The sequence below is a fragment of the Vulpes vulpes genome, chromosome 1, assembly GCF_048418805.1.
Source record: "Vulpes vulpes isolate BD-2025 chromosome 1, VulVul3, whole genome shotgun sequence".
NCBI classification, from domain to species: domain Eukaryota; kingdom Metazoa; phylum Chordata; class Mammalia; order Carnivora; family Canidae; genus Vulpes; species Vulpes vulpes.
Window position 1 is genome coordinate 54361380 of NC_132780.1, and position 27334 is coordinate 54388713.

Consider the following 27334-nt stretch of genomic DNA (forward strand, 5'->3'; position numbering starts at 1 on the left):
TTCATCTAGTTAGATGAATACATTAGATAGCAGTTTATTTCTTCTTGATTCCAATTATATCTTATTTTCTGATATTCTGCTTCATTTAATAATTGGGAAATTTTGGTATTCTGTAAGTAGATACGATCTGGAGAGAAAAAATGCTGGTCACATGAGTAATTTTGTAGGCTTAATAACTGGTTTCAATTAAGTTTTTATAATAATTTTCACTAAATTTTTAAAACCTGGACTGCAAGGGATCATTTGAAATTTTAAGTATTCCAGGAAAATTCTTTAAAATATTTTTAAATAACAGCATTTTTAATTATAATTAGGATCAGGTAGCCAATAATCACAAAGTCTATATGCTACTGAACCCAAAAGAAAGTGCTCCTTCTAACACAGATGTCATCAGAAGCCCTGTTATCAGGCTATTTTGAAGACAATGAATTCCTTTGCTTTTTGAAAATATCTGTCTCTGGTTTGAAATTTCCTTTAACAGAGTCACGTATTTTGGATGACATTGACTGCAAAACACCACTATTACCTTGGGCAGGTGTGAGAGTTGAACATTCCAAAATTAACTCATAACTATTCACTTATAACACAGCTTAGTTCTGTCAATTTGCTATTTGTCATCTTGAGAAACAGGAAGAAGAATACAAAGGAAACTGTCCTCATAAAGGAAGTGGGATTTGAGGGGAGATCTTAGTTACAGTCCAAGGAAGCTAAACCTAGGAAGTGTTCAACAGTGGGGCTCTGGATATCTAGTTGTAATGTGAATAGAATTGCCAAATAAAATAGGGACACCTATTAAATCTGAGCAAATATTGCAATTTGAGACATAATTATATTAAAACATTATTCTTTGTTATTTGAAATTCAAATTTAACTGCATTATTATTACTATTATTTAGTAAATTTGGCAAACATGGTATAAAAACATGATCTTGGAGTAAGTGGTTTGAGAAAAGGACCACCGTCCATTGTCTTCTTGCCTTGTGATTTATTCTTAGGAGCAGCTACAACTGAAGGGGGAAAAAAAAGCCTTCAGTATTTTAGCTTGCTGACAGAAATGTTTTTGCTTTCTCTTTGTGGAAATTATCCACATCATTACACTCTCCATATATCAGTTCCTCCATTGAGTGAGAGTTTGCAATGTATCGCACCAGGTCTGCACTCTGATATAAAGAATGTAAGAAAAACCTCTCCTTCATTGAACTTTCACTCTTATAGTACAGGTGGGACAAGCATGCAAACTAGCAGTGATATAGAATGATACAGCCCAGAATATGTTAGATGTCATAAAAGGAGAACTGAAAAGTCCTGGAGGGTTTCAGAGAGAGAAAAATAGTATTTCCAGATTGTGTGAGTTAAAGGTTAAAAGCTACCAAAGGCCTAAGAAGTGACTTATGTTTTCCATCAACATGGCACATTCAGTATTGTCCAACCAGAGAGCACATGGATAACATATAGAAAACAAGCTTTTAGGGCAACCTGGGTGGCTCAGCAGTTTGGTGCTGCCTTCAGCCCAGGGCATGACCCCGGGGTCCCAGGATCTAGTCCCACATCGGGCTCCCTGCAGGGAGCCTGCTTCTCCCTCTGCCTGGGTCTCTGCCTCTCTCTCTCTCTGTCTCTCATGAATAAATAAATAAATAAATAAATAAATAAATAAATAAATAAGATCTTAAAAATAAAAAAAGAAAAGAAAATAAGCTTTTAAGCTTTTATAAGCAGAGTTTAGCTCACTTGAGGATAAGGCAATTCCCAATGGTTCCTAAAAGAGTGAGTGAGAGAAGAAAGAAAGGAAAAGAGAAAGCTCCAACAACCTGCATTGTATGTTAAAAGCTAATGGTGATTCTTCATGAAATATTTCTTGATTTTTAATGAATGAAATGCTTGGATTTTAAGGCACAGATGAAAGTAAGAGACAAGATTTTGGATGTAACAATAAGCAGGACTGAACTTTTAGTAAAAAGGTTTGGTAGGAAAAAAAAAAAAACACTGGTCAGCAAACACAGGCAAGAATAATTTATCTTTACAAACAGAAAGCACAATGTAAGATAGTTGAAAGAATTTCTGCTTCTGAGTAGGCTGTAGAAGGATGTCAAACAATATATACTTTTCATGGTAGCCACAAGAAAACATGAAAGATAACAAACCTATACCTAATATTTCATGAGACTATCAAAGGTTGATAGATTCATGGAAGATTTGAGAAGCAGAATCCCAGCAAGAAATGAACTGTACGTACATGGAGAAGTAGCAAGCCAAGACAGCTTCCATGCCTGAAGGCACATGTCTTGTTTGGGTACAAATGGGCATTAAGTTGGCCTGTCATAGATGGAAAGGCTACAGAAATGAGGAGAAACCAGCTTAGCTTTTAAAAACAGTTTATGCTGGCTGAGAGGACTGAAATCTGGAAGTACCCGGGATGCAAAAAGTTAGTTCATGTGCAGACAATTTCTCCCACAAATCCCTGAATTTTGTTGAAAAGTGGTAGTGAATGAGGAGTGTGAAACAGAATTCATGCAGTCTTATATCTTCTGGGGTGCAGGATTTCCAAAGCCCTGCTGGAACATGCACATTAAAAGCAAAGAAAATTATAGAACAATATCTTTCATAAAACATAGATGCAAAAATCCTTAAAAAATACTAACAAACCTAATCCAGGAATATAGACAAAGATAATATATCCTGACTAACTGGAGTTTAGCATAAGAATGCAAAGTTGGTTTAATATTTGAACATTTATCAATGTAATTCCACATTAATAAATTAAGCAATACAATCATAGATACAGAAAATCATATAGATGCAGGAAAAAACATTTGACAGAATTTAACACCCCTTCATAATAAAAATCCACAGCAGGGGATCCCTAGGTGGCTCAGTGGTTTAGCACCTGCCTTTGGCCCAGGGTGCGATCCTGGAGTCCCAGGATCGAGTCCCACATCGGGCTCCCGGCATGGAGCCTGCTTCTCCCTCCTCCTGTGTCTCTGCCTCTCTCTCTCTCTTTCTCTCTCTGTATATCATAAATAAATAAATAAATCTTTAAAAAAAATCCACAGCAACTAGAAATAGAAGACAATACCTTCAATCTGATGAAGGATGCATACAATAGACCATAGCTGCTTTTTGTAAAATATCAAATGCTTTCCCTTAATATGTGAAATAAGGCAAAGATGCTCACTCTTGATATTTCTACCCAAACTTTTACTTGCACTCTTAGGAGGTGTAACAAGGCAAGAAAAAAATTAAATAAAGATATAAAAGCAAGAGGCAAAACTGTGTTTATTCACAGATTACATCACAATATATAGAAATTTAAATAATCTAAGAAAATAAAGTACTACAACGAATAAATGAATTTAACAAAGTCATAGAACACAAAGTCAATATAAAAAAATCAGTTCCATTTTTCTAAATTAACAACCCAAAAATTGTAAAAGGAAACTTTTAAAAATATATTTATGCACTGGGTGTTATACATAAGTGATGAATCACTAAATTCTACTCCTAAAACTGATATGACACTATACCTTAGCCAAGTAGAATTTAAATAAAAACTGAAAGAAAGAAAGAAAGAAAGAAAAAAAGAAAGAGAGAAGGAAAGAGGGAGGCATTTATATAGGCATTAAAGAACACAAATACTTGGGAAGAAATTCAAAATGAAATATGCCAGTCCTACAAACTGAAAAGTAATCTGAGAGAAATGAGGGTAAACAAACATAAAGATAGTCTATGTTCATGGAGGAGATTGATTTCGTGACAGGCTGCTACAAGGCCTCTCTCATTTGTCTCCCTCTTTCTGGTGATAAACGAGATTTCACTTCCCTCTCCCTGCTTTCTCCCTCATTTCCTTCAGTAAAGCTGGAGGCCATGGAACTAGTTAGTGGTAGTCTAGATATTAAAAAAAATATCTAAGATATAGTCATCACCCTCAAGTAATGCATAGTTTTTACAGAAGACCAAACTTTTTTTTTATTCTGGCAATGGAATGTATACATTATTTTTCACTATTGTCCCTGAGGACAAAATTAGTATCTCAAATAATATGTATATCCATATATATGTGTATACATGTGTGTGTGTATGGAAGAGCTAATTGTTATTGATCTTGGCAGTGATTTTTGAACTTGATGCCAAAAGCACATATAAGCAAAAACTCAACACTGGATTTGTCAAACTCAAAAGCTTTCACAAAGCAAAAGAAACAATTAACAAACACATACCTTGCCGTCTGCATCTCTTCCATCTAGCTGTTCCTGAATTATATCCTTTAATATTGAACCAGAGATCTAATTTTTAAAAAATTAACAAAATGAAAAGATGACCTACAGAATGAGAGAAAAGTTTTGCAAACCACTTATCAGATAAAGAGTTAACATCCAGAATTATTTAAAAACTCATTTAACATAGTAAACCAAAAAATCTGATGAAAAAAATGGGCAGAAGAACTAAACAGACATTTTAGGGTGAAACACTTTATTAACTGTGAATTCAGCAAGTCTTAAAATTTTCTGTACATTTTTTGAAAATTGTAGTATGGCCCTAGGCGTTTTTAAAATTTTATTTAAATTCAAGTACCTAACATATAGTATATTATTAGTTTCAGAAGTAGAATTTAGTGATTTATCAATTGCATATAACACTCAGTGCTCATTACATCACATGCCCTCCTTAATGCCCATCTGCTCACCCACTTTCCCTCCAGCAATCTTAAGTTTGTTTCCTATAATTATGAGTCTCTTAAGGTTTATCTCCCTTTCTGATTTCATCTTATTTTATTTTTCCCTTCCTTCCCCTATGGCCCTCTGTTTTGTTTCTTAAATTCCATACATGAGTGAAATAATGTGGTTAAATAGACATTTTTCCAAAGAGGTCATCAAAATGACCAACAGGCACATGAAAAGATGTGCCTTCATTGATCATCAAAGAAATGTGAATCAAAACTAATGAGATACCACCTCACACCTGTTAAATGGCTATCATCAAAAAGACAAGAGACAACAGACACTAGCAAGGATGTGGGGAAAAGGCAACTGTTATACACTGTTGGTGGGAAGGTTAACTGGTCTAACAGCGATGGAAAACAATATGGTCTTTCCTCAAAAAATTAAAAATAGATCTACAGTAGGATCCAGCAGTACACTTCTGGGTATGAACCCAAAGGAAATGAAAATAGGATTTTAACAAGGTATATGCACTCCCAAATGTATTGCATTATTCACAATAGTCAAAATATGAAAACAACCCAAACCATAAACAGACAAGTGGATACAAAATATATAGTGTATATACACAATGGGATATTATTCAACCATAGGGAAGAAGGATATCCTGCTATGTATGACAACATGATGACCTTGAGCACATTATGCTGAGCAAGATAAGTCAGAGAAAACAAATACTATATGATATCATTATATGTAAAATCTTAAGAAAAAAAAGCAAAACTTAAAAAACGAAGAGTAAAATTGTGTTTATAGGCAATGGCAGTTAAGGAGATAAGATTGATAGGGATTAAGGAAACAAACTTGTAATGGATAGTAAATAAACCATAAACATCTAATGCACAGAATAATGAATAGAGACAACGATATTGTACTATAATTATGTAATGTGATAAATATTTCTATAATCATATTACAGTATATAAATGTGTCAATAGGCTATCCAACTTAAATTTATACAGTGTTGCATGTCAAATTTATTCATAAATAAATATACACATAAATACACAATTACATACCTCACAGGTAGGTCTTCTTCCACTGTGTCCATTCAAAAAACTCCATTGTGAACTCCAAATTAAAACCCTGTGTCAAGCAAAAGAAAAATCAACAGGTAGATTTCAGTCTTAATGATTATTACAAAGTGTAGATCAATTCATTTGCTACCAAGTATAAAAAAATGCAACTACTATATTCAATAATAAATCAAGGACAAAATGAGCCACAATAAAAATCTAGTATGTATTTGATCAGATCTAATTAGCATTTAATATGATGTTTAAAACTTTTTAATGGTGTCTTTATTATGTCATACTGGAAGGTGCCTTTTGAACAAGAACTCAACTTGAGTGAATGAACCCACTGCCTTATAGATACAATTTTTCAGCACTAATTTAATAAGGATATTGAAAACGGATAACTGGTGAGAGGTTTTCATTAAATCTAAATGGGTTGAGCAAATTAATAGGAGGCATAAGCTCAGTATATAAGATTGAGCAGTTTCTAAACAGCCATCTCATCTGATTCTGAGCTGCAAATAAATATATCCATGGATGAATATAATTGTTTTAAATGTTGCTATTTGTAAATTAAAATCTAAAAAGTAGTGCTTCCATATTAAATGGTTAGTATGAATAACCAAGAGTTGATGTTTAATTTAGATTTAATGCTATAAGACCACATTTTTATGTGCTATATTGTTATTGCATTTCACAAAATATGTTCTCCAATTAATTGGGCTTGATACTGCAGCATGTATCTAATATATGCAAATAGCCTATGAGTTTGAATTTATATTGTCAAAATAGTCATCTCTCTCTCCTCTGGAGGTATGGGCTTAGGTCACAGATGAGGGGACCGTAAGTATCATTTGTTTCTTCCAGTGTTAAAGTATGAGTGATTCTGAGGAATCAAGCATTTCAGCACAATCTCCTTAATTATGTACATTTTTATTTGTTGTATACCCTTCCATGTTTAAGAGGAGCAAGCTTTGAAAGGCTAACTTAAATCTTAAAAGTCTGTATAACCAGGATTCTTTTGCTATTGCAGCCAGAATTCAAGGAGGACTCACTCATACAAGAACCACATATAAAACACTCTCACCAGGACTTTCTTTTTATTTCTAGTGTCTTTAACTCATTAAATTGAACAAATTGTAGGTGGGTTAAAAGGCATAAATATCTCTTTCAGTAAAATGTATGCATTTTCAACAGATATGTAATAGATTGAATTATTGTGTTCAACATATGGTTATCATTTTAGTGATAGATACTCCTAGACAAGTGATTTAACTGAAAATGTTCCCATAATGGCACAAAATATATGGCACTTCCATCCCCATACTAAAGATACCTCATCAAGGCTTTTTAATTATGAAGGTGGTATAAAGTTATTATCGCAGGTGAGCTTTATTTATAAATTCATAAACGCTTTGTTAGTTATATTCAAAAGCCTTCTGTGATACAACTGGTTAACTGTCCAAGAAAAATTTATCATCTGGGGCAGCTCGGGTGGCTCAGCGGTTGAGCGTCTGCCTTCAGCCCAGGGCGTGATCCTGGAGACTGGGATGGAGTCCCACATCGGGCTCCTGGTGTGGAGCCTGCTTCTCCCTCTGCCTGTGTCTCTGCCTCTCTCTCTCTGTGTCTCTCATGAATAAATAAATAAAATCTTAAAAAATTATCATCTGTCTTTACTATGGGAAACCTATTGTCTATCCAAAGTCCTCAATTCCATTTCTTTGCCACCTTTTAGGCAATGACACCAATGTGTCAAAGTGATGTCACCTCCAGCTGAGAAACAGCTCTGATTTATGCATACCCTTTTTTTCCTATTTGCCAACTACATTCAGAGGATTTTGAGGTTCTAAAGGATGCTAGAAACATAAGATGAAAGGAGCCTGAGGTCCTGAATCACTTGATACAAGATGAATTATCAACTGAAAGTACTTGTATTAGATAGTACCTGAGCAAAAAAGAACTTTCAGTTACATAAATCCAACAAAGTTTTGTTTTGCTTGTGTTTTATTAATTGTATAGTATCTGCAGCATATTTATATATGATGGAATACTACTCAGCCTTCAGAAAAGGAAATCTTGCCATTTGCAATGACATGGATGGAACTAGAAGGTATTATGCTGAGCAAAATAAGTCAATCAGAGAAAGAATTATCATGTGATCTCACTCATAGGCGGAATTTAAGAAACAAAACAGAGATTCATGAGGGAAGGAAGGAAAAAAATAAAATGAGACAAAATCAAAGAGAGAAACAAACCATAAGAAACTCTTAACTCTAGGAAACAAACTGGGGTTGCTAGTGGGGGTATGGGGTTAAGGAGGGCACATGATGTAATCAGCACTGGATATTATATAAGACTGATGAATCACTGACCTCTACTTCTGAAATTAATAATACATTGTATGTTAATTGAATTTAAATTTAAGACTTAATAAAATAGTTGTATAGTATCTCATGTTATCTTAACATAGACATTAGTAATCTGAAGTGGGACTCTTCTAAGAAGTACCTTGTATGTGTAGTATAAGGCCCTAAAAAAGGCTGCCCAATGTGGGTCACTTTGGCTTAAACATTATTTTGAGTTAAAAGGAATCAAAGTCCAGCAGATGCAGGAAAAGCTCTTCAACAAACCTCAGTTGTTGCACCAGGAAAAGAGCTATTAATAGATTCCTCTTTACCTGAGAAACTTACCTGCGCAATAGGACAACCTTTGTTTTCCAAACATCTCCTTTCATCTTACTCTGATAGTCCTTCTCCCCTTTGCATCCTTAGGCCCCTCCACTCCCCTTAGCTTATAGAAGCACCATTTTGCTTCACTGTCTTTGGAATTTCCATGCCTGTGTGGGTTCCACATGTGTATGCTACTAAATTTTACCTTCTCCTGTCAATCTGTCTCATGCCAATTTGATTCTTAGTCCAGTTAGAAGGTCCTTTGAGGAAACAGAGATTCTTGCTCCCCAACAGTGGCACTGGCTTAGGGACCAGGCAGTAGATAGTGGGGAAGCTGATAAGAGACATGAAAAAGATGGAGGGCTATTTACCCAATGGTAAAATATTTGTTAAAACTGTCAATATCAATTTGTTGGAAGTCATCTGGCTTGTAGCTCTAGAGAAAGAGATTAGAACAACTAGACTGCTAACTATGTAACTCAACTATTACCTCCTCTTACATTTTGTATTATTATATATTTTAATTCTTTACATTTTTCTAAGCATCATTCATTGATCATTACTGTTATTTTGTATGAACAGGATATGTTGAGATTTCCCCACCTATTTATCTCCTGAGTTTCCATATTTCTATCAGGAATTCTTTTACTTCTTCTCTAAATATTTCTGTTCATTAAGATCAGCTGGTGCTGACTTTCCACTATCTGTTGGTCTGAAAATGTTATTGACTTATCTACCTTTTTGGAGGATTATTTTGCCTGATATAAAATTCACATAGGCATTTTCCCTACTGTCTGGCATTTTTAAGATACCATTCTATTGATTTCTGGCTCCATCATTTCCACTGAACAATTAGCTGTAAGTCTTTGAAGATGAAGTGTCTTTTTTACTTTTGTTGCTTTTAAGATTCCTCATTTTTCTTTAGCTCTCAAAGTTTTGCTATGATATGCCTGGGCATGATTTTTTTTTTTTTTTACACAGTCTGCTAGGGATTTTCAGTAGACTCTTTGAGTCTTTAAGTCTTTCATCAGTTTTAGAAAACTCATTATCTAGTCAAATATTGTCTCTGCCACATATTTCCTCTGCTTCTAAAACTCCAGATTGTTTCCATGTATTCTATAAAGCTCTGTTGGTCTTTCTCTTTCAAGGATTCACATCAAATACTTTCCATTGAATCCTATCTTAATCTTAGCCCAAAATGCCATTTTTCCCATTTCTAATTCTATAGAAATATTCTCTAAATTTTCATCTTTTCACACACATTATCCTCTATTTTATTGAACATATTATTTATAGTTACATTAGTGTCCTATCTGCTAACTTTAAAGCTAGATCAACTATGCATCTGCTTTTATTGACTATTTTTTTCTCTTATGGTCATATGATCCTATCTTATCACATGCCTCGTGCTAATGAAATGGCACAAATTGTGTGTAAAAAAAAAAAAAGAAAAAACTGTAGTGACTTCAGATAACACAGAGTTCCTCCAAAGAGTTTTGTCTATTCTCTCTGCCTACCAAATAGAATTTAATGGGATAGCTATCATCATAATTTTTAAAAAAGATTTTATTTATTTATTCATGAGAGACACACAGAGAGAGAGAGAGGCAGAAACACAGGCAGAGGGAGAAGCAGGCTCCATGCAGGGAGCCCGATGTGGGACTCAATCCCGGGTCTCCAGGATCACGCCCTGGGCCAAAGGCAGCGCTAAACCACTGAGCCACCTGGGCTGCCCCTATCATCATAATCTAATCAGACACTGAGCTAAGTAGAGTCTAAATTACATTTTGTCAAGACTCCCCGATTTTTACTCACTCCTAGGGTGAGCCACTCAGGATTTCCATCTGAGATCTAGATTTACCAGTGCTCCTTCTCCTGGTAGACCTTGAACGCTATTGCTGTATAAGAGACATAAGAGTAGCCCAGATCATGTAGGTATTTAGGGGCCATTGTAAGAACTCTGGCTTTTAGTCCAAAGTGGTGAATCAATGGAGTTTTCCACAAAGAAATAATATGAAAATTATGTTTTAAATGGATCACTTGGTTGTTGTAATAGGAATAAAATGTGAAAAAGCAAGACGAAGTAGGAAGTCCATTAAGAAGTCTGTTGACATCTAATCTATAGACAAGTCTAGCTGCAATCTAGTCTTAAGCAGAAAAGTGATTAGATACTTTGAAATTATTGCAAACAGAATTTCCTGGTAACTGGATGTGGAATAAAGGAGAGGAGAATGAGGGATAAATTCAAATTTGAGGGCAAGAGAAATGGGAAGGATTAAGTGCTATCAATTAAGACATATATGACTTTAATGGAGTTTAGGTAGAGTAAGGTTGGGGAAGGAGGCCAGATTGGGAGTTCAGTTTGAAATTCATTAATTGTAGGCAGATAGATATACAGACTGATATTCAGGGGAAAGATCTGGCTGGAGAGAGAAATTTGTGAGTGGTGTCTGATAACAAAGTTGATCTAAATACGGCACCAAGAATATCTAAGTGCATGGAATCAAATTGAGAATATTTACTGAAAGACTTTTTTTTTCTTTGTTTCTGTCATCATTTTAAGGCTTTATTGTCCATGAAGAGCTAACTGCCTAAATTCTAATAAAGAGAATAATGGTTTTGCTAGAAGAAGCAAGCTCATCAGTACTCAAACTGAAGAAATTTTGAAATCCTGAACTCACATTTTTTAACTGTCGGTAAGACCCAGGCTGTCAAACTCAAGCTGATGTAAAAGATGTTCAGGATGGTCAGATTTCTACCAGGAAGATGACTAGATTGTATCACTATGGTGCATTTGCTCCCTATTCTTATGTTCACTTTAATCATTTCCATTTCTGTTTTCCCATTATCACATCAACTTCTTACAACCTCAAAAAATTTTCAATATGTCTTTATGTCAGTAGAAGGCAATAAGCTAGTTACAACATAATTTTCAATTTTTTAGAAAGAAAATAAGCTGCTAAAACAGATATTAGTGTAAAAAATGAAAAAGAAAACACTAGATACTTTCTCATAATTGGGAGTCAAAGATCTAGAGAGCAGCTATATGTGAAGCTGAATGATTTTGACAACAATGTTAAATAGGTTGGTGATACTTGATTTGTTTTTCAATATCTGACCAGAACTGGCACTTAGAGAAAAGGGGGAAAATGTAAGGTCATCTGCAGACACTTCAGAATGTCAGCCTCCTCATTTCAAATAAGTTGGTGATAAAAGAGAAAAAAATAGAGTTATTATTTGTTTTGGGAATTTTTTAAAGTAAATATAAGTGTGATATATGCATATGTATATCATTTTTATCTATGATGTTTATTTTGAAAATAAATATTAAGTTAAAATTTGAAATGAATTATGGTATTTCTATAATTAGTAGATGTTTATGCTTAGGATGCTGAGAAATGATACACCCTGAGAGAGCCCAGCTTGCCTTAAAAACTAATCTATGTGCAATCTGTGAAATATATCTCTAATCATTTATCACTCCCATTTACAAAACGACATTTCTGTGTGTGAGCATAAGCCAGATAAACTTTCAAGTTTTTCTCATGTTAAGAGTAATAAATTGTGTCTAGAAAGACTACTAAGCATTAATAGAATCTTTTCAATATATGATTTCCATCCTATGCAAAGAAAGAGAATATTTTTTAATTGAAGTAAAAGTGACATACACTATCTTATTAGTTTTTTTTTATAAGAAGTTGGTATTTTTACACAATACAAAATGTTCCCCATGTTAGCCCAGTTACCGTCTGTCATCATATGAAGCTATTACAATATTATTGACTATATTCCCTATGCTGTACGTTACATCCCCATGACTTAGTTATTTTATACCTGGAATTCAGTAGAGTTGCAGGATACAAAGTTAACAATCAGAAAACAAAACACAATACTTCTAAAAAACAATGGTACCAACTTTACAGGCTCTGCCTTTAAAATACAATTAGAATCTTACCACGCAAAAACCTAGGGCCTGGATCACCCTCATTTCTCATCTGTTTTATTTCTCACAGCTTCCCAACTGTTTTTTCCATGTCATTCTTTGGCCACACACACTTTATTCTCAGCACAGCAACAAGAGAGATCCTTTTGAAATGTTGAGATCATAGGACTCTACTGCTCTGACTTCTCTCTTTCTAATGCTCCAACTCTGCCTCCTGGTTCCTTTGTTATCCTCCATCATCCCAGGTGAACTTTTACTCAGAAACTCCAGCAGTTCCCTCTCTACACCATCCCTATAAACTTACCCCCTGCCCCTTTCAGAGTTTTGCCCAAACAGCACCTTGCAGATGGGACTTACCCTGACTCTAGCATTGCCCAAACTCCCTATCCTTCTTACTCTCCTCTTCTTCCTTCTCCATAGTGCCTGTCTTCTAATACACGATAGTTTACTCATTTCATATGTTTATTTTTTTAATCACTTATCTTTCCTCCTAGAAGGTAAACTTTGAGAGGGCAAGAATCTTGGTTGTGTTACTCACTGCGGTATCCTGAATGCTTAGACTCTTGTCTGTCTCTTAGTGTTTAGTGAACAGTTAAGGACTTGAATAAAAAGTTTAGCTTCAACTTGAAAACACTATCAAAACTATTTTCTGAAAACCAGGAAAATTAAAACTGCCCCAAATCAGTCTCCAACCCTTTCAAAAAAATTGATGACCTCACTCGGCATGTTATATCTGTTTCTTTTGGATTCTAAACTCTCTCCATCACTTAATTCCCATACATACAATTGATTCTGCTTTGCCTAAAATTGCTCCATAACAAAACACAATAGCAACAAAAGGAAAAACTACAATTAGGCTGAGTTTGTTTTGGTAAAAAAACAAAACAACAGGAAGAGGCAAAGGTGAAAAACAGTTTTATTTATTGACACAGGGGAAGTATTCTAATGGATACATTATCACATTATATATATGTTTAACATTAGTGTTTATTTGAAAAGAGCCTTAGTTCTCCCATTTCTTTTTTTTTACAAGGTAAAATAAGCCAAACATATTTTTTTATATATTTCTTTATAACTTATTTCTGAAGTACTATGACATAATATGCGATAAAAGGGAAGTACTGAAAAGACGTAACTTGAAACAAGTCATTGAAAATAAAGTTTGGGAAAGGTGGTTTGTGGCACTGACAAAAATAGTTATAAGTAAATATATTCTTTATTTTTAACATATTGCTTTTTGAGGGGCACCTGGGTGGCTCAGTTGGTTGAGCATCCAACTCTTGATTTCTGCTCAGATCATAATCTCAGGGTTGTAAGATCAAATTCCACCTTGGGCTCTGTGCTGAGCATGGAGCCTGCTTTGGATTTTGTCTCTGCCTTTCCCTCTGCCCTACCTCCCCACTTAAGCATATTTTTTGATACACTAAATATATAGCTTTTTGATAAAATAATACTGATATATCAAAAGAGGGTAAAAGCAGCATTTATATTTCCTGGAATAAAACAGTTTCAGTGTACTAGTTAGAAAAAAATGATAGCCTACTGGACTGCATTCCTGGGCCCCTAAATCATGATGTAATAACAAGTACATGAGGAAGATTCAGTCTACTTGACAAGAGTAAAGTACTCTGTCCAGTCCTACTATGATAATACTGACTAATGCCCACCGCATCTTGAATGCTATCAACTACTCTGTAAGCAGCCTTACACTTCTGCTCAAAGAGCTCACGCTGGAGAAAAGCATCAGCCAAGTTCTACCTACCTTGCCCAAAGTTTGAAAAAAAAAAAAAAAAGAGGTCATGGTGGATGGAGAAGGTGAGTGAAAAGACTGGTCACATATTCAGTCAGATCGTCTTTTCCAACTTCGGAAAGTTAATACTGGAGAAGAGCCCTTTGACTACATTGACTGGGTGAAGGGCCACAGTAATAGCTTTCAACTTCCATGTCAGGGACACCAGGCAGGGAAAAGGATTATGGGCATGTGGTGAATATGGGGAGGTATTCAGGCAGAGAACTTGGTGGTTTGTCATGAAAGAGGCTATAGTTATTTACTAAACTGTGTATTTGTATACTTACTAATCTATCTCTTCACACTGGCAGGGATTCTTATCCGTTTTATTCCCTCTTGTATCACCAGGACAAAGCACAGAGCTTGGTACACCTAAGGGTTGAAGGGATTCAGAACATGCCACCTCAGAACATGCCACTCTGGCATGTTGACTTTTTTGAGTTAAAGCCCTGGAGAAACAGCACGTGAAGGAAGGGCGCTCTAACCTCCTTCTTTCTACGTAAAAGCAGGTCATAATGTTTCCCATGGGAAAGGTAACCTCCCTGCAACAGGAAGAGAAAAAACAGTCCTATCACCAGAGACTAGGAGTTGACACCAAAAAAATGACCTGCATAGGAGCGCCTGGGTGGCTCAGTGGGTTAAGCACCCGACTCTTGATTCTAGCTCAGGTCATAATCTCAGGGCGATGAGATCAAGCTCCGAGACTGGCTTCCAGTCCAACAGGGAGTCTGCTTGAGATTCTCTCCCTTTTCCTCTGCCCCTCCCCCTACTCGCTCTCTCATAAATAAATAAATAAATAAATAAATAAATAAATAACTCTTTTATAAAAATGGACCCACATAAGAACCTACTAGAAAATGTTTTTCTTCCATTAATTTCCCCCACATATTTCCTAGGTCATACCATTGTCCCACTTGCCCCTAGCCACAAGCCCCATTGTCTTGTCATGTCCCTCAAATTACTTTCTTGTTTAAAAAGTTTTGTAAGTTTTTGGGCCTAACAGCTTGTTGAAGCCTTCATTTTTCTTTTGAAAACTTCCACATACATGTAAAGGTATTAAATAAAATGTGTATGTTTTTCTACTGTTAATCTGTGTCAGTTTAATTCTTAGGTGCAGGCTCAGAATATAAGAGGGTATAAAAGTTTTCCCCCCTGTAGTAATCAGTAAATTTCTGAAGTGCATATGCTCTTACCAGTAGAGTTGTGTGCTTACCAAGATTAACTTGAATTTCCTAAATTGTTTATGTCAGTTGTACTTGTTACTACAATTATGTAATTAAACTTTATGCAAATTGATGAAATATGATTGATGACGGGTTTGCCATGTAAACTAAGTTAAATACTTTGAAAGATTTCATAATTGTGAGTCACTAACACATATTCTGTGCTATATGAAGTATAGACAAGAAAACTGCAAAAAGTTGACAGACTTGAAAAAAATCTAGAAGCCATTTATACTCAAATTTTTTGCAAGTACATGAGCTTTCATTCTAAGTGTAAGGAAACCAAAATTGGAAATTATAGAGTATATTATGGATATATTTATTTAAAAAAGAAAAAGTAAAACTTCTCTCAGCACACGCATCAAAAGTAAAGGTTTTGGTCTCCATCAACAGATCTGTAAACAAATACAAATTCACTTTACTTATTTATTTATTTGAGAGATAACACAAGCAGGAATGGCAGAGAGTGGGATGATTTTAAGCAAACTTTACACACAAAGTATGGAATCCAACATAGGGCTCGATCCCACAACCCTGAGATTGTAAGCTGAGCCAAAACCAAAACCAAGAGTCAGATACTTAGCCAACTATGGCACCTAGGTGCTTCACTTGTTTTTTTTTTTTTTCACTTGTTTTAATTTAAAGTGAAATGTTAAAATATGTATCTATTTTTTTCCTATATCCATATTTAAACTAAAGAAGAATTTCAATTAACTTTCACTCACCAGTCCTGGAAAGAGTAGGAGGGTATCACTATATAAGGTAGAAAACATGTAACCTAATATTCACTTCGGAAAGTTATTTTTTCTTAAACTATTTTATGTTGTTGATGAAGGCTACCAAGTTCTGCTAATCATAATGAACCTCAGCATAAAATATTTTAATTTTAATTCATGCTTTAACTGGGACAAACTATTAATATTTCCCTTCCTTTGGAAACATTAACTTTGATGAAAACATTGTTTATGTAAATAACTGTTCCGGACAAGGAAGTTTCCAAGGAAACATGCTTCAAATTCTTCAACAGAATATGCAAATGAAAGCCTCTTTTCTGTAAAAATTGCCTCTGAGTGAGGGACAAAGCCTAAAACAATAAGCCAATTCAAAGAGATAAAAAGAAACAAGAACTGACAAAGTAACTACAGTCATTTTTTTTCAAAGGCCATGAAAATTATCTCCTGCCTTACAGATTTTAGTGGCCAGTATCAATATTTGCCTATTGCCAACTGGGGAAACATTAAAAGTCATTTGGGTTTATATGCTTGTGAATTTGCATGGTGATGTCTTTGCCTTTGAAGAATATCCATTCAACTAGCGGATTATTGAGATTACATTGCCTTGCCCTGTAGTTTGTGACAGTATCTTGCCCTCTTTCTATAGCAGAAATCAATGTGACTTCCCTGACAAAAAAGATAGAAACAACAGAGACCCCCCCCCCCCAAAAAAAACAGAGGAAACTAAACAGTTCCTACCACTTGTAGGCATTATAAAATTATATCTACAGAACACATTCACAAAGATTTATCATTTTACCCATTAAGCAATTATTTTATCACTCTATGAGAGGAGGAAGAGGAAAAGGAGAAAGATAAATAGTAGTCCTGTAAGACATCACTGCCTCTGACCCCCATAAACCCAGCATTCGGTTATAGCATCCACCACTCTACTCTTAAATTCTCAAATCAAGCAGGTCTAGTCTTCTATCCCCTAAACATATCATTAAATTACACCTTTGCTGGTACAAAATGTACCAACTCATAGAATCCATTTTGGAAGAGAATGTTATAGGCTTGGCTATACCTGCTCCAAACTGCAACTTTGGTTGTAAAGACAAAACTGTGAATTTAGTTTTTTTTTGTTGTTGTTGTTATTGTTTTAGGAGCTTTTTAATATTTTGAAGGAAAAATAAGGAAGACCAAAATGAAGACCCTTTCAAAGAATTTCAAAGAGAAACAAAGCTAGTCAGCAATTAAAGTAGTAGAAAAAGCCATTATTCAGGACTAACACAATAAAGAGAAAAAGACTACAGTATAGAACTGGGCTCAATTCTAAATACGACAAAGAAAAATAAAAATTTATAGCTAAGGAGTAAGGGTGGAGTGAGGGGAGGGAGATCCTCTGGATAGAAATTTACTAAGAGGGAACATGAGGCTTACCTAAGGGGGGATTCTAGCTAAGCTGACCAAACAGAATTTTTATTGAAGGCAGGCCAGGGTGATCAAGACTTTACCTGGGGGGTGGTGAGGATGAAGATCCTGATCAGAGAGCAAAGGTAGAGGATTTTGGCTAATTGAACTTAGTAAAGTTCTTGCTAACATTGGGCAAGGCCAAGATCACAGAAGTCCAAAGTGAAGGCCTATTTGGGAAAAGGATTCAAAGGAAACTGACTAAACTTTGATCAAAGAGTGACTCTTCCTCAGTGGCTTTTTGTGGCAGCGAGACCCACAAATAAAGGGGAACACCAGGGCTGCGGCAGGGGGAGGAGTGTGGGGCCCAGGCTAGGGCGGTCTGGCAGCCTGGGCAGCCAGTGGGCAGTGGGCTCTGTCTGGAAAGGATTCAAAATGACCAGGGAACGAAGAAGCTCTTCCCAAAAAGGTCTGACTCAGTCAAACAGACTTCAAAGTTATGGCACTAGGGGAGTTAATTCTCAGGTGGAAACAGTATGAAGCATATGTCCAAGCTTTGTAGGGCAAGTACTTAGATCTTAATTCTAATGATGTAACTGGGTTAAGAGAGTCTGAAGGAAAACGAAAGCAACAAGGGCCTGCTCCTAGAGAAGATATCCTTGTAACCCGACTAGCAACCAGGGAGCAAGAGATGCAATAGTGTACTGCTCAAATCCAGTTCCTCAAGTGAGTCCAGCAGGCTAGTGCTGCCCAGCTGAGATCAACAAGACTAGGCCCAGAGATCAACCTGTTTTTCCTAAAAGTGAAAGGTGAACTGGAAGAGACTAAAGACAAACTGGAACAAGCCCAAAACAAACTGAGTGCCTGGTAGGTAGACAAATCATACTCCCCAGTAAACTTTCCTTAAAAAAAAAAAAAAAAAAAAAAAAAAAGACTTTCCTGAGTGCCCCACTATGAGAAAGCTGTGGTGGTACAGCCAAGTACTCGTTCCACACAAAGACTCAGACTTTTTAAGCCAAAACCAGCTACATCCTTATACTATCCAGCTTGTAATGGTTCATGTAAAACTTATGAAATGAACCTTCTGTTTCAGCTTTCTTCTCCCCCCTCCCCCCTTGCTTCAGAGGTCTGGTGGCCTCGGACTCTTCCAAGAAGTGACCCCCTCCAAAATATTCCCCTTTTGGAACATGTAGACACTTGAGCAATGTTTCTGTTTGAAGAAAATAGAGGGAGAAACAGAAGTCTTAAGTCTGTGGCACACAGTTTGGAGGAATGAAAATCTAGAGACTCAAAATCATGAATTGAACATGTGAAATTCCAGTAAAATGTAAAAATGGAATATGCATGGCTCTTAACCATGAGCATAGTGACTTAGAGACACTGTATTATCAGTTTTGCCAATAAGACTGTGAACTTGGGGATTATTGTTGAACTTCTGGGTCAAAACTCAAAAGAGGTGAATTTTGCCTTTAAAGAGTTTATTAAAAAAAATTAGAGTTTATTTGCTAAAAACCAGCTTAATAGTCATGAGAGAATTAAATAATAGATGTCAGTACAAGTAGTTCATATATTTAACCATTTAGTTTTGGGGCTCTATATTACTTGATTGTGGTTTTAATCAATGGTTATTCTTTGAATGGTTGCTAACGCTGTAGATAATCTTACTGAGGACTATACAAACAAACATAAAAGTGTGGTATCAAACTTCAGGTTGAAATTGTTTGAAGCATTATAAACATTCATTTCACTATTAGATTGTATAAGGATATTGGCTATGATGAGACTTACTGTGTTATTTTTTTCCGTAGTGAAATTAAATCCCCATTCCATTCAACAGGCGCATGTTGAAAGAGCATTATCATTAGTGTTAACAGGGGAATGTATTTCCTTCACTGTATTTGTGCCTTTTGTATTGCACTCTTGATATTAAATTAAATGTGCCTTGAAAAAAAATAAAAAAGAGAGAAACTCTTCATCAGGCCCTAGGGGTCAGTAGGGGTAATTTTACTAAATGTTACTGCTAGGATCTTGCACATTTTGCAAAAATAAGAGGATTTCTCTTAGGGAATGGGTAAATAGTTCAGTACACAGAGAAAGCAGACACTTGTATAAAGAGAAAACTAAAACATTCAGAAGAGATAGTCAAAATGTGCTGCCAACATCTGCTATGAGATAAAAGAGGAATGGAGAAACACTAGGTAAATAGAGTATATAGACAAGATGGTTGATATCTGAGTTAGAATTATCCCTGAAGCAAACGCAGACAGAAGTGTTTGTAATAGTGTTTGTAAAGTGATTTGTCTGGGAAGTGATCCAGGTTAACACTTACAAGAAGAGTGGAGAGAAAAGAAAGCCAATAAAAGATGCAATATGAATAAATGACCACTGTGGGCAACTGAAACCAAATCCTACTAAGGAACTGTGGGAGAGGTAGAGAACATGCTTCAGGGTTATCCCAAACGAGAAGCAAGGAAACTGGGAAAGTTCCACATCACCTCATCCAGTATCTTTGAGAACTGTTTCTGGAGACATTAACATTCCAGCACTTTAGGTGTGTACTGAATTGGAGCCAAGCAAACTACTCTGACACACAAAATGCCTGCAAGGAGAGAGTCATGTGTGTTTGCAAAGAACAAGCCTCAGCATTAGAATGAATACCAAGAGGGTATGGATGAGCCTAAGTTAGAATAACCCCAAGAGGATATGGATGAGCCAAAGTTAGAATAACCGACACATGATCCAGTCACACTTAATGTAACACATCCCATAAAATCGAGGACCCTATTGTCAGGTGGCTAAAACCGAGAGCCCTTAAACTAAGTTCTATATGGTGATTAATAGAAAAAGAAAGAAAATGCTACATTCAGAGAATATGCAGAACATAGCAAAAGAGCACAGGAGAAGAATGGAACACAGTACCAACTAAAGTGCAGAGGGCCAAGAAGAGGCGCAGTGTAGCAGTCCCAACTCTAATAGAAGGACTCTGAAGAGGGTGGTAGTGGCGCATAATTCAAGAGCCAGATGCTAAACAAATTTAAAAGAAGCTTGGGAAACCTGTAGCCACGTTCAAAATTATCACAATATCAATAAGACAAAATATGGGTCAGGAAAATAAAAAATGATGAGAAAAATGAACATTAGGTTGAAAAAACAAATGCCCAGGTCAAAAAAAGTACAAAGGATCCACCTTTCATAAACTTCCCTGATACATCGTAATGACAAATAAAATATAGAGAACCAAAATGGGATGGCCACTTTCAAACTCAAAATAAATATTTCCATTGACCAGAAATGGAATATGAATGCAAAAGAGTGTGAGAGGCTGAAGTTTTGGAACTAGAAAAATCAACAAAAAGATATACAACCTTGCTACAGGAGGCTGAACCAAACTAATCACAGGCTTTTTTTTTTTTTTTTTTTTTTTTTAATCACAGGCTTTGTAAATAGATCTGATATTTTCAATATTTCCGTCTGCCATGAACTGCTAATTGTTATCATTTGACTTGGTTCTGAAATGGAGAACCCGCTAGAAGTAAATGAAAAATTTACTGGATCACAGAATGGATCACAGAACCGGCTAGAAGTAAATGAAAAATGCTTGGCAGGGTGTGTAACAAAGTGGAAAAAGAGGAGAGAGGGGCAGCCCGGGTGGCTCAGCAGTTTCGCACCACCTTTAGCCCAGGGTGTGATCCTGGAGTCCGGGGATCAAGTCCCATGTCGGGCTCCCTGCATGGAGCCTGCTTCTCCCTCTGCCTTTGTCTCTGCCTCTCTCTCTGTGTGTGTCTCTCACGAATAAATAAATAAAATCTTAAAAAAAAAAAAGAGGAAAAAAAAAAAGAGGAGAGGAGAAGTGAGGGATGGGGAGAGAGAGAGAGTGGAAGTTCTAAAATGCGTGAAGAAATATAGCATTAAAAGACATCCAAGGACATCAATAATTAGAATGTAAATTCATTCCAATTAATTTCAGTCTGTATTTAAAAATTGGGGAAAGAGTTTAAAATAAACTTGTTGAATATTTGCAATGGAAAAAGTAAGCATTGTTCTCTTTAAACTTAACAAATTGCAAAACTTATAAATCCTTAAGAAATTAAATTGTGAATATAAAAAGATCATTTAAATATACCAAAAATGAAAAATAATGTCATTAAAATAAAATGCAAGGGTAGCCCGGGTGGCTCAGTGGTTTAGCACCGCCTTCAGCCCAGGGTGTGATCCTGGAGACCCGGGATCGAGTCCCACATTGGGCTACCTGCATGGAACCTGCTTCTCCCTCTGCCTGTGTCTCTGCCTCTCTCTCTCTCTCTCTCTCTCTCTCTCTCTCTGTGTGTGTCTCTCATGAGTGAATAAATAAAATCTTTAAAAATATATATAAAATAAAATGCAATATGTGTGATTAACATAGAAATGGAAACAACTATGAAGTGATCAGGAAAATAAACATAAAGGAAGGAACTCATCAAGAATACAGTTCAGAAAAGCATAAAAATGACAAAGCAGTGAAGAATATAGGAGACTGAAAGGCTAAAACACTTGTCCAATTGGGGAAGCTGACAGACGTGTGATATTTGAAGAGATAAGTGATTCAGAATTTCCCAGAACTGAAAAAAATGCATGTGCCTTCAGACTAAAAAGTGCCCTCTGATTTGTTGGCACCTTCCATACATAGACACGACATACTGATGCTGTAAAGCATCGGGGATAAAGTGACATTCGTGGAACCTACCAGAGCAAAAAGGAAAAATTACTTACAAATGACACTCAGAAAGAAGACACACTTCTCATCTGCAACAATGCATTTCAAAATTCGGTGGAATAATTGTATCTGAGGACAGAAAGAAGAGAAAAAATAGAAAACTGTCAACAAAATTTATACTTAACCAAACTATTATTCAAGAGTGAGGGCAAAATAAAGGTGTTTTCAAACACAGTAGGTTCATTTACCTACTAGCCATTCTTTAATTTTCTTAAGAAAATTAAACTATGTATTTTATCAGAAAAAAAGTGAACAAGGAGATAAATAAATTAGAGAAAATAGAAAAAATAGTCAGCATTAAAATTGATAAAATACTGTCTGAATTCAATTAACTACATTTGAAAAATACTAACTTTGTGTTTTAAAGTGGGGGATTAAAAGTCTGCTAAAGTAACAAGATAAGGAATTTCAGGGGTTGTTCAATGAGCAAATCATGCTAAGATCTTTTCTCCCTTTTAAAGATTTTATTTATTTATTCATGAGAGACACAGAGAGAGAGGCAGAGACACAGAGAGAGGGAGACACAGGCTCCCTATGGGGAGCCGGATGCGGGACTTGATGCCAGGACCCCGGGGTCACGCCCTGAGCCAAAGGTAGAAGCTCAACCACTAAGCCACCCAGGCGTCCCTAAGATCTTTATTATTGTGTGGTGGGAAAATAGAAATATTAAAAACAAGATAGGTTTGAATAAAAAATTGTACTTATTTTGATTTAGGATTAAACAAAAAAAATTAACTGCCAAATCCATACAAGAGAAACTTAAACAAATATACATATTTGAATATGTAGGTATTAATCTGTATTCTACATATCTCAACAAAACAACACAGATAGTTGGAAATAAAGGACTTAAAAAAGATACAGCATGCAAATACAAAGATATTGAAGCAATATTGATATTGATATCAGGAAAAACAGAATTTTAAGCAAAAAACATTCATTGGAATAAAAAAGGTTGGCAAACAATCATAAAAGAAATAATCTTCCAAGAAGGAAAAATAATCATGAAATTGTATGCACATAACTATACAGGCCTGAAATATAAAATGCAAAATCTGCTTGAATTACCAATAGAAACCTTAAAAAGCCAGAAACATTATATAATTTTTAATGACAACTGATCAGAAATAAATAGAACAAGCATAAAACATATAAGAAGGGCTATAAAAGTTTTTGATATAATTGTTTAGAATATTTATTAAATATATGGAAGCATTCCCAACTTATTTTCCTCAATTTTTCTCTTTTCCCTTTAAAAGTCATCACTTTTATCTGAACACAGGAATTAATTGTTTTTGCTGCAATAACTCAATAAAGAGTAGAAAAATGGAAGAAACCAGTAACAGTTAAAGAACTTTATTTTGTAAATATATATATGTATATGTATATATGTAAATATATACACACATACATTATTTACTCATTTTCCACTCAAAAAGGTGATTTCCATTAATAATTCAAGGAACAAATCTGAATCTTATATAAAACATTTCTAAGATAGGATACCATCCAACTAACTTAAGAGTGTAGCCTTGATGCTAAGACTGGTTAGGACACTTAGAAAAAAGGAAAACTGAATATCAATATCTTTTATAAGCATATTTGCAAAAATGCCTTTTTCCCCCCAAACTCTGATTTAAGTAAGTCATAGTCAGCAGTATCTTAAACACACATATACATTTTTGTCTAGTTTGGTTTTACCATAAGGAGAATTGAATATTAATGTAAGATACCATTGTCTCAAATCGAAGGAGTAAACATATATGACAATCACAATAAAGAAGTACCCTGACCAAATTCAACATTAATGGTTTAAAAAAAAATAGAATTTAAAAAGAATTATTATATCCTGGAAAAGGCAGTCTTATAAAAATCAAATATTAATGTAGGATACAATAGACTCAAATTTAAAGAAAACCCATATGACAACCTCAATAGAGAAATACATTTGGCCAAATTCGACATTGATGGTTTTTAAAACATACACACACAAAAACAGAATTAGGAGAGAAGCACTACATCCAGGTAAAGGAAGCCTTACAAAAATTCTTAGGAAACATAATAAATATTGACATTGAAGTCAGGAGAACAAGGAAGCCTGCTATTACTATTCTATTGAACATCAGATTGGTGGTATCAGCCATTTCAATAAGACAAAGAATCAGAAAGTTATAAGAATATTAATGAGAAGATAAAACTGACCATATTTTCAGAAAACATGCTTGTTTAATTAGAAAATCAAAAGCAATCTAGAGTCACAGTGTTAGAAATAATAAAAGGCATTACAAAAAAAAGCACCAGTAATCATCTACTACAACATATAATAGAAAATGAGATTTGATTTTCAGTAGCAATAAAGTAATTTATAGTTTCAATACAATTCCAAACAAAATCCTCATCATGGAACATGATTTTTCTATTCCTATTTTTTTCCGGGTTTTTTTTTTCCTCTCATGAATTTCTAGCCTCTTTTGGATTAGAATCTTGGACTGTCATTACATTCTCCTGTTAGTTTGGAAATTATATGCTTAGAGTTTAACAAATTTATATTTATTGTGATTACTGCTATGTTTGGATTCATTTATACTAATTTTCTATGTGCTGCTATGGACTTGATTTTTTAAAATTTAAATTTAATGAATTAACATAGTTTATTATTAGTTTCAGAGATAGAGTTCAGTTAGTTATTCATCAGTCATAGAACACCCAGTGCCCATCACATCCTATGCCCTCCTTAATGCCCATCACCTAGTTACCCCACCCCCACCCTACTCCCCTCAGTTTGTTTCCTAGAGTAAAGAGTCTTATGGTTTCTCTCCCTCTCTGATTTCATCTTATTTTATTTTTCTCTCCCTTCCCCTATAATCCTGTTTTGTTTCTTAAATTCCACATATGAGTGAGATCATATGATAATTGTCTTTCTCTGATTGACTTATTTCACTTAACCCTGTAGTTCCATTCATATCATTGCAAATGGCAAGATTTCATTTTTTGGACGCCTGAGTAATATTGTTATACAAACACACACACACACACCCCACATCTTCCTTATCCATTCATCTGTTGATGGACATAGTCTGGTTCTCTATGGGCTCTCCCCATAGTTTGGTTACTGTGGACATTGCTGCTATAAACATCAGGGTGCAGGTGTCCCTTCGGATCACTACATCTGTACCTTTGGGGTAAATACCTAGTAATGCAATCCTGGGTCATAGGGTAGCTCTACTTTCAACTCTTGAGGAAGCTCCATACCATTTTCCAGAGTGGCTGCACCAGCTTGCATTCCCACCAACAGTGTGAGAGAGCCTAGAATTTTTTTCCTGTTTTCTTTTTTTGCTTTCACTGATTTTTTATGTTCTTTGAGATTAGAGTTTGATTTTTTTTCATCACATTTTTCCTTCTCCTGTCAGTATACATTTTCCAGTTACCCTTACTATTTTAAGATGTATATCTAGCAAAGTCTAAAGTGTTGAATCTGATGGTAAAGTCTATTGTTTCAGGGATCCCTGGGGGGCTCAGCGGTTGAGCGTCTGCCTTCCACTCAGGTCATGATCCCCGGCCAGGATCGAGTCCCACATCAGGCTCCCTGCAGGGAGCCTGCTTCTCCGTCTGCCTGTGTCTCTGCCTCTCTTTCTCTGTTTGTGTCTCTCATGAATAAATAAATAAAATATTAAAAAAAAAAGTGTTGTTTCATCTGGCTCTCTCCTATGGTCTCTTGTGTGTGTGTGTGTGTGTGTGTGTGTGTGTGTGTGTGTGTGTGAGAGAGAGAGAGAGAGAGACAGAGAGAGAGAGAGATTGAGATTTTTCAACTTTGCACTCATATTTCTGTACATTTGATATGAGAAAATTATTTGAGGACCTGCTTGAAGTTTTATTTCTCTAGAGAGAAATTGTATTTGTGTTTGGAAATTGCCTGGAGGCACCACCAATCCTAGACAATTTAAAACGATATTCTCCATTTAAATGTTTTAGATCAACACGATATGAATTGGCACGTTAAATCGGCTTGATGGATAGTTTTTGGATATAATTTCTCATATTACTTTTTTCCCTTTTTCCCAGAACAAAGGTTGAGACGAGAAACAGGAAAATGCCCTCATTGTTCCCTTCAGCATTGCAGGTTCCTTTCTCTTTACCCTAGACCCTTACACGAGGGTCTCGGCCATGTGCAAGTGTCTCTCTCTAAAGAGACTGTGCATCCTGATGGGTTCTAGGCTTTATAGTCTATTGCCTGCAATCTGTTTACCCTTCCAAGGGTATGCTTTGGATCTTTCAGTGTGAAAGCAAGTTTGGCTCTTCTGTACTTCCGGTGTTTCCACCTTCATTTTATTATTTGTCCTTTTTATTAAAATTTTAAAAGATTATTTATTTATTTATTTATTCATGAGAGACAGAGAGAGAGAGAGAGAGAGAGAGAGAGAAGCAGAGACACAGGCAGAGGGAGAAGCAGGCTCCCTCTGGGGAGCCCATTGCAGGACTTGATCCCAGAACCTCAGGATCACGACCTGAGCCAGAGGCAGATGCTCAACCACTGAGCCACCCAGGCATCCCTATATTTGTTCTTTTAAAATTCCTTTCCTATTGCTATTTATTGCAGCTATGCAATGCATTTCAAGATATCTAAATATTTATAAAAGTATAATAATTATTTTTTTGGAGAATCTTTTAGGGTATCTTACCCACCATATTTTTAGAACTAGTAGCAAATTTGTGTAATATGATTGAGATCAATTAGTTATTATTATTTTTTTTAATCTTAGGTTCCCAGTAAAAGTTTGCTTTACATTTTGGAAATCAAAACCTGAAATAAGCTAGACCAAGTGAAATCTCTAGAGATAATTATATGAGTTCCAGTTCCAATTATATGAGTTTCAATAAGTATACATTAAAAAAAATCAGTAAACTAATGTTAACACACGTTTTCAGAATAAGGACTAGCTCTGCTTGGATAGTCCAGTAACCTTGAAGTTCACAAGCCAGCACTCTATTTCCTTGTGCTTTTTGATTTGTAAAAGTTGCTAGATCAGAAATCATGAAAGGCAAAGGTCCTGAGTTCTAAGTAAAACTGATTTAAATTGAGCTTGCTACTTTTTTTTTGAC

The 27334-nt window shown here is 35.4% G+C and overlaps 1 pseudogene; it reads left to right on the top strand.

Annotated features, from left to right (window-relative positions):
* LOC112930943 (pre-mRNA-splicing regulator WTAP-like) overlaps positions 1–18352 on the top strand; it is a 54842-nt pseudogene extending 36490 nt beyond the window's left edge.
* Positions 18353–27334: the final 8982 nt, after the last annotated feature.